Source organism: Trichosurus vulpecula, chromosome 4 (assembly GCF_011100635.1).
Source record: "Trichosurus vulpecula isolate mTriVul1 chromosome 4, mTriVul1.pri, whole genome shotgun sequence".
NCBI classification, from domain to species: Eukaryota; Metazoa; Chordata; class Mammalia; order Diprotodontia; family Phalangeridae; genus Trichosurus; species Trichosurus vulpecula.
Genome location: NC_050576.1, coordinates 321,300,945 through 321,318,552, shown reverse-complemented (window position 1 = coordinate 321,318,552; position 17,608 = coordinate 321,300,945). Strand labels below are relative to the sequence as shown.

The 17,608-nt window shown below is 35.7% G+C and overlaps 1 pseudogene; it reads right to left on the bottom strand.

The window, feature by feature from the left end:
- Positions 1-7,365: 7,365 nt before the first annotated feature.
- On the bottom strand, positions 7,366-14,847 carry LOC118847184 (annotated as a pseudogene).
- Between the last annotated feature and the right edge of the window lie 2,761 nt (positions 14,848-17,608).

Below are 17,608 nucleotides of genomic sequence, written 5' to 3'. Positions count from 1 at the left end.
TAGATACAGAAAGTTAAGTAAGAATGAAGTTTCCCCATGAATTTTATTATTTTCATAGATGACATTTACATTATGAGAAATGAAAATATACTAATAGGTTTTGCTGTTTTTTTTAACTTTTCTATGAATATTTCCATTACCTTGGGGTTTAGGAGGAAGACAGAAAGCATTAGAAATTAATAATCACACTGAAAATATATTATTTTCTATGATGTGTTTTTTTTCAAAAGGCTCAATTGCCTTAATGGTTTGGTGATACCCCTTCTCATCTAAATAAGAATGGCTTTAATCTTCTAGCAATGTATATCACCACAAATACTTTACTTCTATGAGAAATTCATGTTTAAAAAAATGAGTTGTGAGGGAAAATTAATTTCCTGATATATTTTATGGAATGTTATGGCAAAAATTTATGATCAGCAAAAAACACAGGATAATACTAAATATATTAATGTTTTGGTAACATGGGAATATCTGAATTCCAAAAACTTATTGATTGGATTCCAAATTTTGTTTCAGAGGAGCATCTTAAAATTGTGATGAACAAATTAGAAACATCATAGTAACTTTAAAATTTATTGAAACTTTATCATATTGTTTAGAAATATAAGAAGGAAGAAAAAAAATTCCATCATAGCAAATCATCCTCTTCTATCAAGTAAATGCGGTTATTGACAATCAGTTGGATATCCGCAAAGTTTTAAGCTATGTATGACTTGTGACCAGGTGGGATCAAGTTCATGTGGTCTAGTCAAAAGTAACCTAGGACTGATGGTATGCAATTTGTTTTACTGTATCTAGCAAAATTGAAATTGGAAAGCAAAGTCAGGAAAAGACAGCCATTAAAATATAAATGGGAAGGTGTTCAGAACCAGAAGAAAGCTCTACACACTCTAGAAAGGGGCAGAGCATTGACTCACTCAACAGCATATAGAAATGCTAGCAGAGATAGTATTTAGAGCACAGACAGCCTTCACACATTTGTCCTTAGCCATTCTGCATTGGGAGGTGTAACTGTCCAGATCAAATCAAAACTAGAGTCCCTTTTTGTGGAAGCTTGCTCTAAAACTGGAAGAGTTGCAAAACAGGAAAGGCTAGACCCCTTCAGCACACTGCCTGAATAGAATGTATCCTCAGAGCTTCAGCTCATAGTCAAAGAGGGGAGGCTTCTGCTAATCCTAGGCTATTTGTTCCTCTCCTAATGGAAAGAGCACTGTGACATTCCAATTAAAGAGAATCCATGATACTCAGCCAAGCCAATGGCTGAAGGTAGAAAAGACTGAAAATGTCCATCGAAGAGTGAACATTGACAAATTAATCCATGCAAAAGAGCTATTATATTTTGAAAAGAGTATAGCAGCTAAGTGAGCTACCTGATTTAGGTCACAGTGAAGGGTCAACTCAGCAGGCGAGAAAACTGCTTGACCCACCACAGAAGCAGGTTGATCTGACTGGTGGAGATGTTAGTCATACAGTCAGTTAGCTAATAAACATTTATTAAGAACCTACTATGTTCCAGGCACTCTACTGAGGGCTAGGGAGACAAAGAAAGGTTTAAAAACACACAGTCTCTGCTCTCAGGGAGCTTATAGTCTAATGGGAGAGACTATGTCTAAACAATTATGTGCAAACAAGCTATATACAGGATAAATTGGAAATAATTGACAGAAGGAAGACATTAGAAAAAAAAGGATCAGGAAAGGTTTCCCACAAAAAGATGAGATATTAATAGGAATTTGAAAGAAGTCCAAAAAGCCAAGAGGTGAGGAAGGAGAGCATTCCATGCATGGGAAACAGCCAGTGAAAATGCCTGGAGTCATGAGATTACATGTCTTTTATGAGGACACTGTCATTGGATTGCAAAGTTCATGTGAAGGGAGGTATTAGATGTTAAGAAAACTGTAAAGGGGTGTGTACTTTAAATTCCAAATTAGGATTTTATATTTGATCCTGATATGATAGGGTGTCACTGGAGTTTACTCTGCATGTGTGTGTGTATGTGTATGTTGGAGGTAGGAGAAAAGAGGTGAGTTGGTCACACCTATGCTTTAGGAAGATCACTTTGACAGCTGAGTGGAAGTTGGACTGGAGAGGGGAGAGACTTGTGACGAGCAGACCAACCAACAATCTATTGCTGTAGTCCAGGGATTATATGGTGAGCCCCAGCACCAGGATGGTTATTCAAGAAATGTTATGGAGGTAAAATAAACAAGCAAAGGCAGCAAGTTGGATATTGGAGATGAAAGAGTGAAGAATCAAGGATAACACCTAGATTGCAAGCTTGGATAACCAAGGGATAAGTCCAGCTCACCAATCTGTCCAGGGGAAACACTATTTCCTGATAACAGCCAACCCTGCTGAGCAGTGGCATAACCAATTAATCACCAAAGTCATTGCTCACATAAAACTTCATGAACTCCCTCTGAAGAAAGTAAGTATACTAAGATCCTATGATTTTAGAATTCTGAGTTGCTTTGACCACGTGTTCCTTTTATAATCATTGTAAGCGTTGACCCATTCTTTTCTCCATGGACTCTGTATGTTTATTGGGAGATTGTACGCAAGTTTTTGTGGCGGCAGATGCTTTGTAATGACTGTTTTTGCTATGCCATTTTAATAGATGATTTTAGTAAAGATCTGTGTCATACCACTGGTGGTGGTTTATGAACTGTAGGTTATACAGTGTTAAGAAAATAAGTTCCCTCCCCACCCTCCAAACCTCCAGAGTAGTAATATCTACCTCCCTGGGGACCCAATTTTTTTTTCAGTATTGGTATGGTTTGGAAGAGTAATTCAGACAGCATACTATATTCTATAAGATAACTAATGTGTGGCCAAGTTCTCTCCCATTTAGAGTTTCTTTAGAGAGATCTTGTGAAACAGGTGGTATATGTTTTTATATGTCATATGCTATATTCTTGAAAGGGAGAGGACCAGGTGAAAATGTTTTAAAGCATTTTGGGGGATATCTTTACCTTGTACGCTGATTGTTCCTAGGACTTTATCATGCCAAGGTGGTGCAGTCTCATTAGAAATGGTGGAGATCTATTTCTCCCTGAAATATATTAGTACATCAGAAATATACTAGTGTAATCTCGCTTAAGTTTTATTAACAATTGAACTCTAACTGAATAGAATATCTAGAACTCTTATATGTTTGATTTTTTATATGGTTGCTGCCATTCTGCTCTCTTCTGTGGTGTTTCTAGTGATTCCAATCAAGAATGGACCCACAACAATTGCCTTTGTGACCCCCCCATCTTAGTGACTGGAGAATCACCAGAATGCCACCTCCAGGGATTTTTATTATCAGCAGTTCTACCACCATACCCTAAATAACTTTTACTATCAATCCTTCCCTCCCTCTCCACATCCCTCACACAAAAAAATCAGTGACTTCACCATCAGAATTTTTCTTTCCTTCCTTGAATCACAATCAGTACATTCAAGAGATTATAAGGTCTACACCCCAAAGAGATCAAAGAAACAGAATAAAGACCCATATGTGCAAAATGTTTAAAGCAGCTTTTCTTGAAGGCAAAGAATTGAAAACTGAGGGGATCCTCATAAATGGGGGAACAAGTGAACGAGTTATGAAACATAAATCTGATGGAATGCTATTGTGTTGTAAGAAATTATAATGGGGCTAGTGTCAGAGAAACCTGAGAAGATTTGTTTCAGAGTAAAGTGAGAAGAACCAGGATAACAATTTATTCAATAACAACAATATTGTAAAGATACTCAACTTTGAAACACCTAGTAATTCTGATCAACACAGTGACCAATGGGATTTCCAAAGGAGTCATAACGTACCATGCCATTCACCTCTCAGAAGAGAGTTCATGGATTCAGAGTACAAATAGAAACATATTTTCTTTTTTAGAAGCATTATATGGATTATAATTGGATTTTATGGATTATATAATATGGATAATATATATGGATTATATAATATGGATTATAATTATAATTTTAGAAGCATATTACCTTTTTTAAAAGACATTTTTAAAGCAGGTATTTGTTTTGTACAACTATGCATATTTGTAATGAGTTTTTCTTTCTTGCCTTCTCATTGGGAGGGAGAGGGAGGAAAAAGAATTTGCAACTGAATTTGCAAAATAAAATAAACTTTAAAAATGTCATATGGTGTTTTCACTTAATAGAAATCATACAATAGATGCTGGTTGGCCATTTGCTGAGCATAGTGTGAAGGAAATTTTAATTCAAATGTACATTGAACTAGAAGTCGTCTGAGATCTTTTCCAGTTCTAAAAGTCTATGATTACTTTATCTCTCCCACCCCCATAACTCAAGAAATCATAAAACTTTGGGAGAAAGTGAATCAATTTTGATAAAATGCTAGAGACTCATAATAAGGTTCATCTTGATGCATAGACTCCAGGTACTAATCTTTTCAGTAAAATTGAATTACAAATTAAATTACAGGTTTTCTTTTGTTTAATAAGGGTAAGATCATTGTCAAACATGGTGAAAATAAGAATATGCTCTTTCAAATTCAGATTTTAGTAATCCAGATCTCAGAATATAAATTGATTTGAAACATATTTTGCTTCTTTCTTTGAGGCAAAACATAGTTTTAAGTATCATATTCTTCAACAAAGATTTCAAAATATTCATTTTTGTTTGGAACTATAAAAAGTAAATTGGTTCCATAAGGATCCAATGTTGTAGGAAGTCAGTGAGCACAAAAGATAACAATGAACTAGAAAGTGAAACATTTTGGAACTTCTCCATAACTCCAAAGATAAGGAATAGTATGTCTAATTTACATAGTTATCGAGGGGAACAGAATAAAGAGTTATCCCTTAGGCTCATCATATCCATTGTGGCTCTAAAGCTATATTTCTATATCTGGCTTTTATACAATATAATTAGATGGAGAGGGAGGTTGTCCTTCAATATTTTAAGGAACATCTCAATGGGGTTCAAAGCATTGATATGTTAGAGTAAAAGAATATTTGCACTAATTTGTGACAGGGGTAGTAATGAGACTTGCAAAGTGAAAGTGGAATTAAAGAACATCACTATCCTACAGTGAGATGACATTTTCTCTTTTTTGCACATTAAACATAAAATCGTATTTCAAAAGGTTTTTTTTTGATTTACACTCAATATTAATCATTACTTTACATTAAGAGATGAAACTTTATCAAAAATGTTACAAAATGTTTCTGCTCTTTTTTGATAAACAATAAATAATTCCCTGAGAGAGTTGACATTCACATATATCCTTTAGTTAACAAATATACAAATATTTTATAGATTAGGAATTTTAAAGACATTTTTCACCCAGGTATGGAACCTCATTCAAATTGTCTATTACAATGAAGCACAATAGTATGTTATATGTTTATAAGAAACAGGGCATAAGAAGCAAATACAAACATAAGAAAACTTACATGAAATAACAAATTAATTTAGTGATAATATCAAAAGATAAATCAGAAAGCAGATATGTAATAAGGGGGAAAATCCCTCCTCATCCCATATTTGGGGCTATTGCATTATGACTGGAAATTTGTCATATGCAGGAGTAATATTATAGGAAATATACTTTTTCCACAAATCAGATTGTATTTCTTAAATTACTACAAAATCATGATTCAGCTTCATTATGAAAACATAATATGTAACTCTTGGTTAACTAGATTTAATGGAATATCTAAACTTTTCCCCAAAAGTCCATATTATATTTTATTGGGTTCTTACCATATACATTTTGTATTGGATAAGTAGAATAAATGAGCTCTATTTTTTAATAAAATTCACCTCTAGTATGTATATAATAAAGCTCTTTCCCAAAGTATTAATTAGAATTGCTTAGCATAAGACACTGCTGAGGCTTTGGCTAAATAAAAAATAAAAGGTTCTGAACCTTGGGTATGGTGAAAAAAAAATGCTATCCAGTCACCAAGGATGCATAGGTATATATTCAGATACAAGACAGAGGCTTTTTGGAACTTTTGTTTTTCTAGATAAATTTTATTATTTTTTTCTAGCTCTATAAAATAATTTTGGTAGTTTGATTATTATGTCACTGAATAAGTAATTTAATTTAGGTGGAATTGTCATTTTTAGCATATTATCTCAGCCTACCCATGAGCAACTGATGTTTTTTCCAATTATTTAGATCTGCCTAGCTTATAATTTTTTATATCACAATAGTGTTACATCACAATCATATACCACAAATTGTTTAGCTATTCCCTAGTTGATAGGCATCCCTTCAATTTCTAATCTTTTCCCATCAAAAATGAGCTCCTATAAATATTAGGTATGGTTCCAAATTGTTCTGTAGAATCAGTTCACAACTCTACTAATATTGCATTAGTGTCTTAACTTTCCTACATCCCCTCCAACATATATCATTCTTCTTTTCTTTCCTATCAGCCAATCTAATAGGTGAGGTAGCACCTCAGTATTATTTTAATTTGCATTTCTCTACTCAATAGTGATTGAGAACAGTTTTTAATATGGTTATAGAGAGCTTTGATTACTTCATCTGAAAACTCATTTTATATTTGTTTGATCATTTGTCAATTGGAAAATGGCTTTTATATTTATAAATTTGACTCATTTCTCTGTATGTATTTGATAGATGAGTAATTTATCAGAAACTTGCTTCAATTTTTTTCACAGTTATGATGATTTCTAATTGTATTTCCCTCCATACTATCCCCACCCCCATTTATGCTAATCTCTCTCTCCTTTCACCTAGTCCCTCTTCAAAGTATTTTGCTTCTGACTATGGCCTCAATCCCCCTTCCCTTCTATGAACCCACCCTCCTTCTTTTATCCCCTTCCCCTCCTACTTTCCTATAGGGTAAGATAGATTGATTTTTTTTTTTCTACACATATTTCTCTTTTATCATGGCAAAAGTGAAAATGCCACCTTTTCCACAACAGGAACTAGTAAAATTTACCCCCAAAATAACTTGCTTAAAAAACAGGTCTGTTTCAGAATTAAAAAATAAAACAGGGGCAGCTAGGTGGTGCAGTGAGTAGACTACCAGCCCTGGAGTCAGGAAGACCTGAGTTCAAATCAGGCATCAGACACTTGACACACTTACTAGCTCTGTGACCTTGGGCAAGTTACTTAACCCCAATTGCCCTGACTTCCCCCCTCTAATAAATAAATAAAGCAAAACCTTTATGTAAGTTTTAAATCCTATTTTGATATATAAAAGAAACAAATCCATCTTTGTTAGCAGAGCCACAGTCTTCTACTCCACCCTCCAGCGAAAAGGATAGAGAATGAGATTCCTGGGTCCTGTTCCATGCAGGGAATATATTGGCTAGTTTAACTGGTATATATCCTGGCATTATAAGCAGCCAATTGTGCATTTAGTTCTTCTGCCGAAAACTATTGTTTCGAATTTCTTCCAGTCCTGCTGCCTTGTCCTCAACTGCCTCCACGACTGACTTTCTGGGTGCTGCTTCCACCACCAAAAGCTCAAGAACTGTGGTTTCTAGTCCTTCCGCCTCTATTCATACTCTACAGGTCTTTTTTGTATATCAATCTGTGATGTAACAAGCTGAATATTCATAGGGCGACCATGCAAAGGGACACCATTATATTGTTTCATGGCCTTCAGAGCATCTGCTTTTCGCTCAAAGTGAACATCTGTTGTTCCTAAGCTCTGGCAAGATGAATGGTAATGTACAGCTGCCATTTTCAAAGTTCTAAATTCAGCAAACAGTTCCTAAATATCCGCATCTGAGACCCCAAAATCCACATTGGAGACCAGAAATTTCCCACAGGTCTCAACACAAGCCCTAACTTCAAAGCCCTTGTGTAACAGCTCCTGTTGTCACTATCTGGAAGCTCTTTTGTTCCGCTGTAGGGCACGAGTTGGTTCCTGCTGCCACCTCCCGCCCCCCACCTCTGCAGGCCATGCCAGACCTGTTCCAGATTATACAGCCCCCACAACCCCTTCCCCACAACCCCCCCCCCACCCCTGTAACTGTCCTTGGCCCCAACCCAGCCTCACTCCAGCCCAACTGCATCTGCCCAGCTGGCTTTATTTGAATTTAATGTAGTCATGTAGGGACATGACCATCTTGTTGGCCATGGTAGAATCCGTAAGATAGATTTTTATACCCAATTGAGTATCTATGTTATTTTCTCTCTGAGCCAGTTCTGATGAGAGTAAAGTTCAAGCATTCCATACCACCTCCCCGATTTCCCCTCCACTGTAATAGCTCTTTCTTGCCATTTTTATGTGAGATAATTTTTCTACTCTTCTTCCTCCTTTCCTTTACTCCTAGTGCATTCATCTTTCCCACCCTTTAATTATCTTTTTAAAGATATCATCCCATCATATTCAGCTCACACCTGTGCCTTCTGTCTATATGCACTCCCTCTAACTACCATAATAACGAGAAAGTTCTGAAGAGTTACAACTATCATATTAGCATATAGGAATGTAAATAGTTTAACCTTATTAAAACCCTTATGATTTTCTTTTCCTGTTTACCTTTTTATGCTTCTCTTGAGTCTTGTATTTGAAAGCCAAATTTTCTATTCAGCTCCAAACTTTTTTATCAGGAATGCTTGGAAGTCCTCTGTTTCATTGACTATCCATTTTTAGACTAAATAATTACATTCAGTTTTGTTGTGTAGGTGAATCTTGTATTTAATACTAGCTTCTTTGCCCTCTAGAATATCATATTCTAAGCCCTTGGATCCTTTAATATAGAAGCTGCTAAATCTTATGTTATTCTGACCATAGTTCCATGATACATGAATTGTTTTTTTCTGGCTACTTGCAATATTTCCTCCTTGACCTGGGAGTGTTGGAATTTGGCTATAACATTCCTGGGAGTTTACATTTCAGGACTTCTTTCACGAGGTGAATGGTGGATTCTTTCAATTTCTATCTCATAAAAAATTGATTTCTAGGCTCTTTTTGTCTTCATGACTTTCAGGTAGTCCAATAATTTTAAAATTATCTTTCCTGGATCTATTTTCCACATCATTTGGTGTTTTTACCCCCCTCCAATGGGATATTTCTCATTGTCTTCTATTTTTTTCATTTTGTTTTGTTTTATTGTTTCTTGATTTCTCATGAAGTCATTAGGTTCCATTGCTCAATTCTAATTTTAAGGATTTATTTTCTTCAGTGAGCTTTTGTACCTCCTTTTCCACTTGGCCAATTCTACTTTTTAAGGAGTATTTTTCTCCAGTGAATTTCTGTGCCTCTTTTTTCCATTTGGCCAATTCTGCCTTTCAAGGCATTCTTCTCCTCATTGACTTTTTGTACCTCTTTTACTATTTGGCTTAATCTTTTTTTTTCAAGGTGTTTATTTTTTCAGTATTTTTTCTGTATCCTCTACATGCTGTTGACTATTTTTTCCTATTATTTTACTGAATCTCTTTCATTTCTCTTTCAGTTTTTCTTCTACCTTTCTTATATGATTTTCAAAAAATTTTTTGAGCTCTTCCATGGCCTGAGACCAAATCATATTTTTCTTGGAGGCTTGATGTAGGAGCTTTGACTTTGTTATCATCTTCTGAGTGTGTGTTTTCATCTTGCTTGACACCATAATAACTTTCTATGGTCAGAAAATTTTGCTATTTGCTCATTTTCCCAGGCTATTTCTTGACTTTTAACACTTTGATAATGTGGGGCTCTGCTTCTAGGGTGGCAGGTGTACTGTCATAAGCTTCAGGGGTTTTGTGCAGCTGTTTTCAGAGGTACTTCTAGAGACCTGTAAGTTTTCAGTTTCTCCAAGATGGTATGATCTGAGGAGAGGTGTATTTACTACTCTCCTGGCCTGTGTTCTGCTCTGTGAATGACCACAACCACTCTTTTCTGACCTAGAACTGTTTTGAGGTTCCTGTTCTACTGTGGCTGCAAGCTCTGCTGTGCTAGTGCTCCTATTCACCCTGAGACTGTCACCCAAGACTGCAACCTGCATCTGAGTATGGACAAAGCAACAGAGTCTTTCTTCCAGTGCCAGCAAACAGGCCCCTGTAATTTCTTTCTGATTGCTTGTTTGACCCCCTTACTGTCTGTGGGCTGAAAGTTCTGAAAACAACCACTGAAGCTGCTGATTCTTTCACTCCCAGGGCCTGTTTCTGGTTTGCTGTGGACTTGTCTGGGCTGCTGTGGCCTATACAGGACTGTACTCCACTGTGACAGATCTTTCCTACCAAACTTTTAACTTATTCTGGGCTGGAAAATTGTTTCACCCCATCGTTTTGTGGGTTCTGCCGCTCCAGGATTTATTTTAGGGCATAATTAAAAGTCTTTGGAAGGGTTTGGGGGAAGAGCTTAGGCAAGTACCTGCTCTCTCTTTGCCATCTTGGCTATGCCCGTTCCCCTCTTAAAGTCTTCTAATGACAACATTTCTAAAATTCTAAATTCTCTCAAAAATCTTTCTTAGTTTTTTTAACAACCATATAGACAAAATCTCTTCATCATGTCTTATCTAGTTTTAACAATATTGAAATGTAGAAATATACATGAGAGACATAACAATAATGGTCACTGAAAGTTCTTTATTTTCATTTGTATTTATGACCCTCACAGTCACCCTGTATGGTAGCAGGTATTACAGGTATTATTAAATGATTTTAATAATATTACAAGTTATAGAGACTTGATTAATACAGACAAATGAAGGAAATAGCATAATATGTAAATATTCCCAAAAGTAAGGGTTGCCTGTAGTTGAAATTATTCATATGAACCCTGGGTGACTAATGCATGGGGTTACTTTAGAAGGAATTCATGTACTAGGAAAGAGGTTGAATTGAATATTTTCTCATATCTCTTCCAACTCAGGTATTCTGAGTTTCTTCAAAATGAGAAGTTTTTGGTCTAAGCAAACAAAAGCATTCTATAAATTCAATGGATTTCTAAGAACTAAACACAATACAAAATTGAAACATCACTATGAAAGTTGAGAAAAATAAGAGATGCCCAGAACAGGCTCCATATGATGACTTTCAAAGGCAAACATATCATACCACATAATTATATGGAGTTCTGATACTGCAGATATTATAGATACTAAACTAATATTCAGAAATATGGGACAATTCAAGTATGATGTCCTCTAGCCTTTATTGGTTAGTGTGGGGAAACTCAATGTGCCACTTTTCATTTTGGGTCTTTTAACAGCAAGAATCCCGTTAGAAACAAAGGATAAATTAAAAAATATCTTACATGAGAGCTCCCAGATCCTTATTTTACCCCCCAAAAACAATGCAAAATCTCTGCATTTTAATGAGGGCTAATTCCTAGCTGCTATCATCTCTTTCTGAATTATGAGAGTCAAGAGTAGATGACCAAGGGAATATTTACTATTTAATTTGATGAAAAGTTGATTGTTGGGAATCCCATTTCAGTACTGCCAAATTAGTTGGGGCCTATGAACATATGCTATATCTCTTATCCCATGCCATCTTGGCCTGCAGCTGTGAGCCTAGAACAGCATTGGCAAAGCTCTCGCCTTCCTTCCCCATTTTCCTGGGATAGGACCAGCACAATTAAGTCTTCTTACTTTTCCATTACTCAAAAGAGAATTTTATGGGTTGGGCTCTTTCCTGTCTTCAACTCATCTACTATGCTTGAAACTGATTCATCTCTAGGGCTTAGAAGTGTGTATTAGTACTTTCTTTAATATCATAGTATTTAGTTTAACTTTTTATAGTATAAATTGCTCCTAAATTATAGTATTGTTCTTAGGAATTGAAATGCTTCCTATAACCTTTTAACTAATATACTTCCCCTTGAACTAATTAACAAAAGGTCATAGGATCACAAGATCATAGATTTTGAGACCACAGAGGCCTCTGAGCCCAATCCTTTCATTTTACAGATGAGGAAATGAGACACAGTGAGCTTAAGAGACTTGTTCATACAGCTGTTGTGTGTCTGAGGTGGGATTTAAAGTCACGTCTCCTTAACTACAAATGCAGCTGTCTATCCATTACTTGGTGCTGCCACTCTGAGGTAGCTTATGCCTGCAGCATATGGCCTGTGACAGTGATCAACTAGAGATTTCAAAAGGGGTATATGTTATCAAAGAGATCAAGAAAGGTGACTCTGGTGGTGACTAGGCGTCAGCAAAAACTGACAGCCACTGGGCAGATAAATAGTCCTTTGGCTTCTTCTTATACCTAAAGAACTAAGCATAATACTCTTGAACAAGATTCTGAACAGCAGGGCTGGAGAAGTTGTTGACCAATTGTCTTTGTAAGAAGACAATAAGCTTCACCAGCACAACCAACAAAAGAACTTGTATCTTAAGGCCTTTTCATCTTAGTGTGTGTCTCTTGTAAAGAAACGCTAGTGCTAAGTAACTTCATTCTGGTTCCAACTGTGAACACCTTGAGAGAATTCAATATAGCTCTTTTCTACCTTCAGGCTGGATGGCCTTGTGATTTCTTGCCCAACTAGTAGAGTACCAGCAGTGTTCTTTGTAGGGGGAGCAAAAGCTATTTCAGAAATATAATTCTATGTATTATATAATCTTTGTAGGTGGATAAAAGAAGTTCACCATAGTAAAAGAAACGAGGCTTTACCTTGGAATTTTAAACTTATATTTTAAAGAAATATATCCTATGAGGTGTAGTTTTTATAGACAGAAAGTATCCCAAAGTATTTTATTTATCCTAACTTGAAAACTCATATGTTTTTTCCTACTCATTCATACAAATATGCCTAAGCATTCACAAGCAGTGTGTGGTTGGTGAGATTCTCCTAACAATTCCCCTCTCTCCCAATCACGTTCAGAAATCTTTTTCTACTGTCCTGATCCAAGAATCTGAAATCAAAATATGGGACCCACTTCTTTGGACTCTTAATAACAGATACCATTTATCATAAAGTGTTCCAAAGTATTTAAACAGGACAACTCATTTGATCTTATCAATATTCCTTTGAGATGGGTACTGAAAGTATTTTATTCCCATTTTTCAGATGATAAAATTGAACTTCATAGAGTTACCTTCTAAAGGCAAGACTCAATATTTGAAGGGCAACTAAGTAGCACAGTGGATAGAGGACTTTCGGCTCAGGAGTCAGGAGGAACCAAGTTCAAATCCAGCCTCAGACACTTGACATTTACTGAGTATGTGACCCTACACAAGTCATTTAATCCCAATTGCCTCGGGGTGAAAAAAGAGTCAATATTTGAACCAAGCTTGCTGATGGCTCCATACTTATTCTTCTGTATCCTGCTAATTTTTTTTCAGAATTTCCCTGTCAAAAGACATATATAATAATATATAATACCTAGGAAGAGCTACATGGGATGACATCATTGCCATTTGAGTGTATATATGTTCATCAAATCGTATATCAGAAAAAAGTCTACTCTAAATCTTCTGCTCACTCTTTACGAAGCTAAAGGAAGTGTGTGTGTGTGTGTGTGTATGTTAAGAGAATTGTTCTAACTTTAAGAAGAGTAGTCCAGAAGCATTTGGAGTGCCATCATTTCCTAGCCTGCTTATCTCCTCTACTTGACCATTGTCTCCATTAACACATATTCTTATAAGATTATATCAGGTCCTCACATGTCCTCAGTAACTCTAACTTTGGAATCCCACCTTTCCTCTCATTGAAGAGGGTAGAGAGTGGAAATTGGACCATTCTCTAAAACCTTCCATTTAAGGAGGGGTGTCCAGTGTAGCCATCTCATCATACCTGTGCTCTGAGTATTCGTTCCTCCTTCTTTTCAGTTATTTTTACATGTTGTTTTCTCCCCTTAAATTATGAGTGCCTTGAGGGCAGGGGCTGTCATTTTGTGCATCCCCACAGTTTAGCAAAGGTCTTGGCATATATTAGGCACTTAATACATCTATGTTTTATTGTACTCTACTGTAATGTGTCATATTATATTGTATTATCTTAATCATTTTCTCTCTTTATTTTATTTAAAATATGCACTTATTTCAGTAGAATCAATATATTACATAGAGTGCTGGGCTTGGAGTTCAAATCCCATTTCTAATAGTTAGAGAACCTGGGGAAGTCACTTAACCTCTATGTACTTTAAGCAATGTCTTAGACTTATCTACTAAATCAAAACTAGCCTCCATTTGGATGTTCAATAGAGTACCATATCCCAGTGAAATGATAGGACATTTACACTTCTTGCTAATTAATATTTTTACCTCATATAATTAAGCAAGAAAACAAAAATGTCCAATGTTCATATAGCATGCATCTAAAATCAGCAGAGTGACTCCAGTGCTTAGCACAGTATTTGGCATGTAGTAGGTGCTTAATAAATGTTTATTAATTGATTGATATCATATGTACTATAAATAAATTGGTCAATCAACAGATAAATAAGTTCTCTTCTTCCCTATTAAATCTAAAAAATAAAAGGAGATTAAAAGTTCAAAACTATAATCTAAAATTGTTTTTGCCTTAGAAAAGGCACATGTAAAATGAATTATTTCCTGGACTTGCAAGTGTTTATTTATTTTCACATTTATCACCCTTGTTTACCATGTAAGATTTGCCAAGAACTCTCAAGTTAAGGGGGAAAAAATCTATACTTCATTGTATGCACATACAATTTACTTCCAATCTAGAATTGCCCTGTAAGTAGAAGTATAGTCTTTTAAATGCACTTTCCTTTTTATACCCAATACTGACACTTCTTCTGAACAGTGCAATTTACCTTCAAAAAGAGAATGATTTTGGGATATTCTTTTGCTGTGATTGACATCAATTGAACTGACACAAACTTTGGTGTAACAACTTTGCATTCAATAGTGGAATGAGTCAGCAATCCAGACTTAATGCCCACGATAAAAACTTCAGAATTTAATGACTCCTTGCTCTGGCCCACTGACGTAGTCATTCTTCAGAAGAAAGGCTGGATTTGGGTGTATTTGTAGCTATATTAGTTGCTGTGCATTGAAGACATATGGATAAGATAAGACATATTGGCTGGAAAATCTTGAAAGTATAGACAATAAAAAATTAAAATATAATTAGTAAAAAAAAACTTAAAATTTTCTGTGGCCTTTTGCTTTTTGACTAAGAATGAAATACATATAGATCTTTGTCTCCGGTTGTATTCTCCGTTTGAAGAGAAACTGTGGTGAATTGCAACAACTTACATAGTGTTTTACCTTTCTTCACTATAATTCAGGGAACATCTGTTAAAAAGCTACTGTATACAAGGCATTGTTCTTAACACTGGAACAAAATGGAGCCTCAATGGGAGCATACATTCAATGGGAAAATTATGAAAATAAAAATTATTCACACAGAATAATAGATGATATATACATTAGAAAACTGCAAAAGGGAGAGGATTCTGGGAAGATGGTGAATCAGGTCAGAAAATTCTAAGCTCTCCAGATTTTCCCCACAAACAAAACAAAATGGTGCCTTGGTTTATACATAGAGTGTTAAAAATAAATAAGAGTTGGAGCAGAACAGTGGTCCTCCTAGGAGAATTGCAGATCTGAAGAAAAATTCTGGGACCAAGGTTTGGTCCCTGTGAAGAGTAAAAACCTTCAGGCTAGTTCTGCAGAAACAACAAGTGGCAAGCCCTGGGACTACCTGGTTTAGGAGGTGACCTCAGCCTCAGACACAGGAACTTTCACCTCCAGGACAATGTGGGGAGCTGGGTCTAAACTGGTGTGTTGTTAATGTATTTTTTTTTTTGCTTGGTGGGAAGATCTTTCCCATCTATTAATAGACACATCTGAACTGCTTAAGTCACATGGAAGCCTAAGTCACATGAGCCTGGGTCATGAGGGTTGTAATGCCCTCTGACACTGAAGTAAGGTAGCATTTTGCTTTAGGGCTCACTCATGGAAAGAGTGTTCATGCGATGTAGCCAGATGAGACTCTGGGTAGCTGTTAAGGAGCCCCCGACTTTGAAAACCCAGATGTTGGTGCTTCTCTCTCTGGTAACTATGTATGTATTCTATGGACTGCTGATTTGTGTTATTTGCTCTGTTTATATAATTTCTGCTTGTAATTTCTGTTTATATTTGCTCTGAAGTTCAGGATGTTGCCTTTTCCCTTGAACTAAGTAAATGGTATGTATATGTTTTATTAAAATAAGATTGTTGACCCCTTTAAAGTTCTGTCCTTTAGAAAAGCAGATCTAAGAACAAGTACTAGCAGCCTTCTTGTGTGGTGGTGTTATTGGTCTTATACCCCCACAGAAGCTGCAAGCAACATTGTTGTTATAGCCTAGAAGACTGAGGGAACTTCTGCTGATAAGGAATGCCAGATCCAGCTGTGCTGCCAAGACATGGCCCTGGGGGAGAAGGAACCAGCACATGCATAGTGAGGCTGAGTGAGTACAGAAGCAGTGGGGCAGGGATACTGCTGGCTGTGGGCACTTACAGGAAGGCAGAATTCTTGGTTTCCATTACAAGTTAGAGGGGAGAACTGAAGGAGGATTTGAGGAGAGAAACACCATCCCCCACATCCCAGGACTAGAAGTGATTACAAAAAAAAATAAATAAATAAACTGCTGTAAATTAAAAAAAAAATGAGCAACAGAGGAGAAAGAATCTAGCCACAGAAGGTTACTATGTTAATAGAGAAGATTGGGATTTATCTTCAGAGGAGGATACTGAAGCAAAAAAAATCTTCTACCTCAAAAAATAAGGTCAGATGGTCACCTATTCAAAAAGAATTCATAGAAGAACTTAAAAAGACTTTTAAAATCAAATGAGAGAGATTGAGGGAAAATTTTTAAAAATAAGGACAATCCAAGAAAAACAAGGAGATTGTGAAAAGAAAGTCAGCTGATTAGAAAAGGAGATCTAGAATCTTAAGGAAGAAAATGACTCCTGAAAATTAGAACTTGGCAAGGGAGTTATAAGAGACTAAGAAATAGTAAAACAAAATATAAAGAATAAAAAAAATAGAGGAGAATGTGAAGCATAAGAAAAACAACTGATCTGCAGGACACACTAAGAAGAGAAAACATAAGAATAATTGGACTACCTGAAAGCTACAGTTTAAAAAGAAAGGATCTTCATGCAATGATACAAAAAATAATTAAAGAAAATTGTGCTGAAGCATTAGAATAAGAGGGGAAAGTAGAAATAGGAAAAATCTACCAATCATCACCCAAAAGGGATTATATGAGGGAAACCTACAGGAATATAATAGTCATATTCCAAAATCCCCAGCTCAAGGCTAAAATATTAGGAGTAACAAGAAAAAATTTTAAAAAAATTGAATATGGTGGTGCCACAATTAGAATTGTACAAGTCCTAGAAAAGACCACAGGTCTTGGAATACTATATATTGAAGAGCATAAGAACTGGGGTTGTGGCCAAAAATATCAAAGTTAAGCAAAGTTAAGCATAATCCTCAATGAAAAAAAATGAATATTTAATGAATTGTCAAAATTTCAGGATTTTGTTTTAAAAAATCAAACAAGCAAATACCTGAATTTAATAGAAGATTTGTTATAAAAGAGCCAAGAGAAATATAAGGTACATACCAAAGACTAATTATAAGGCACTCAATGAGGACAGATTGTTTACTTTTAATATAAGGAAATGTAAAATGTATGTGTAAGATTCTCGTTAATAATTGAGTAGTTTGTAAGAAAGATTGGGGTAGACCTGAATATGATATGA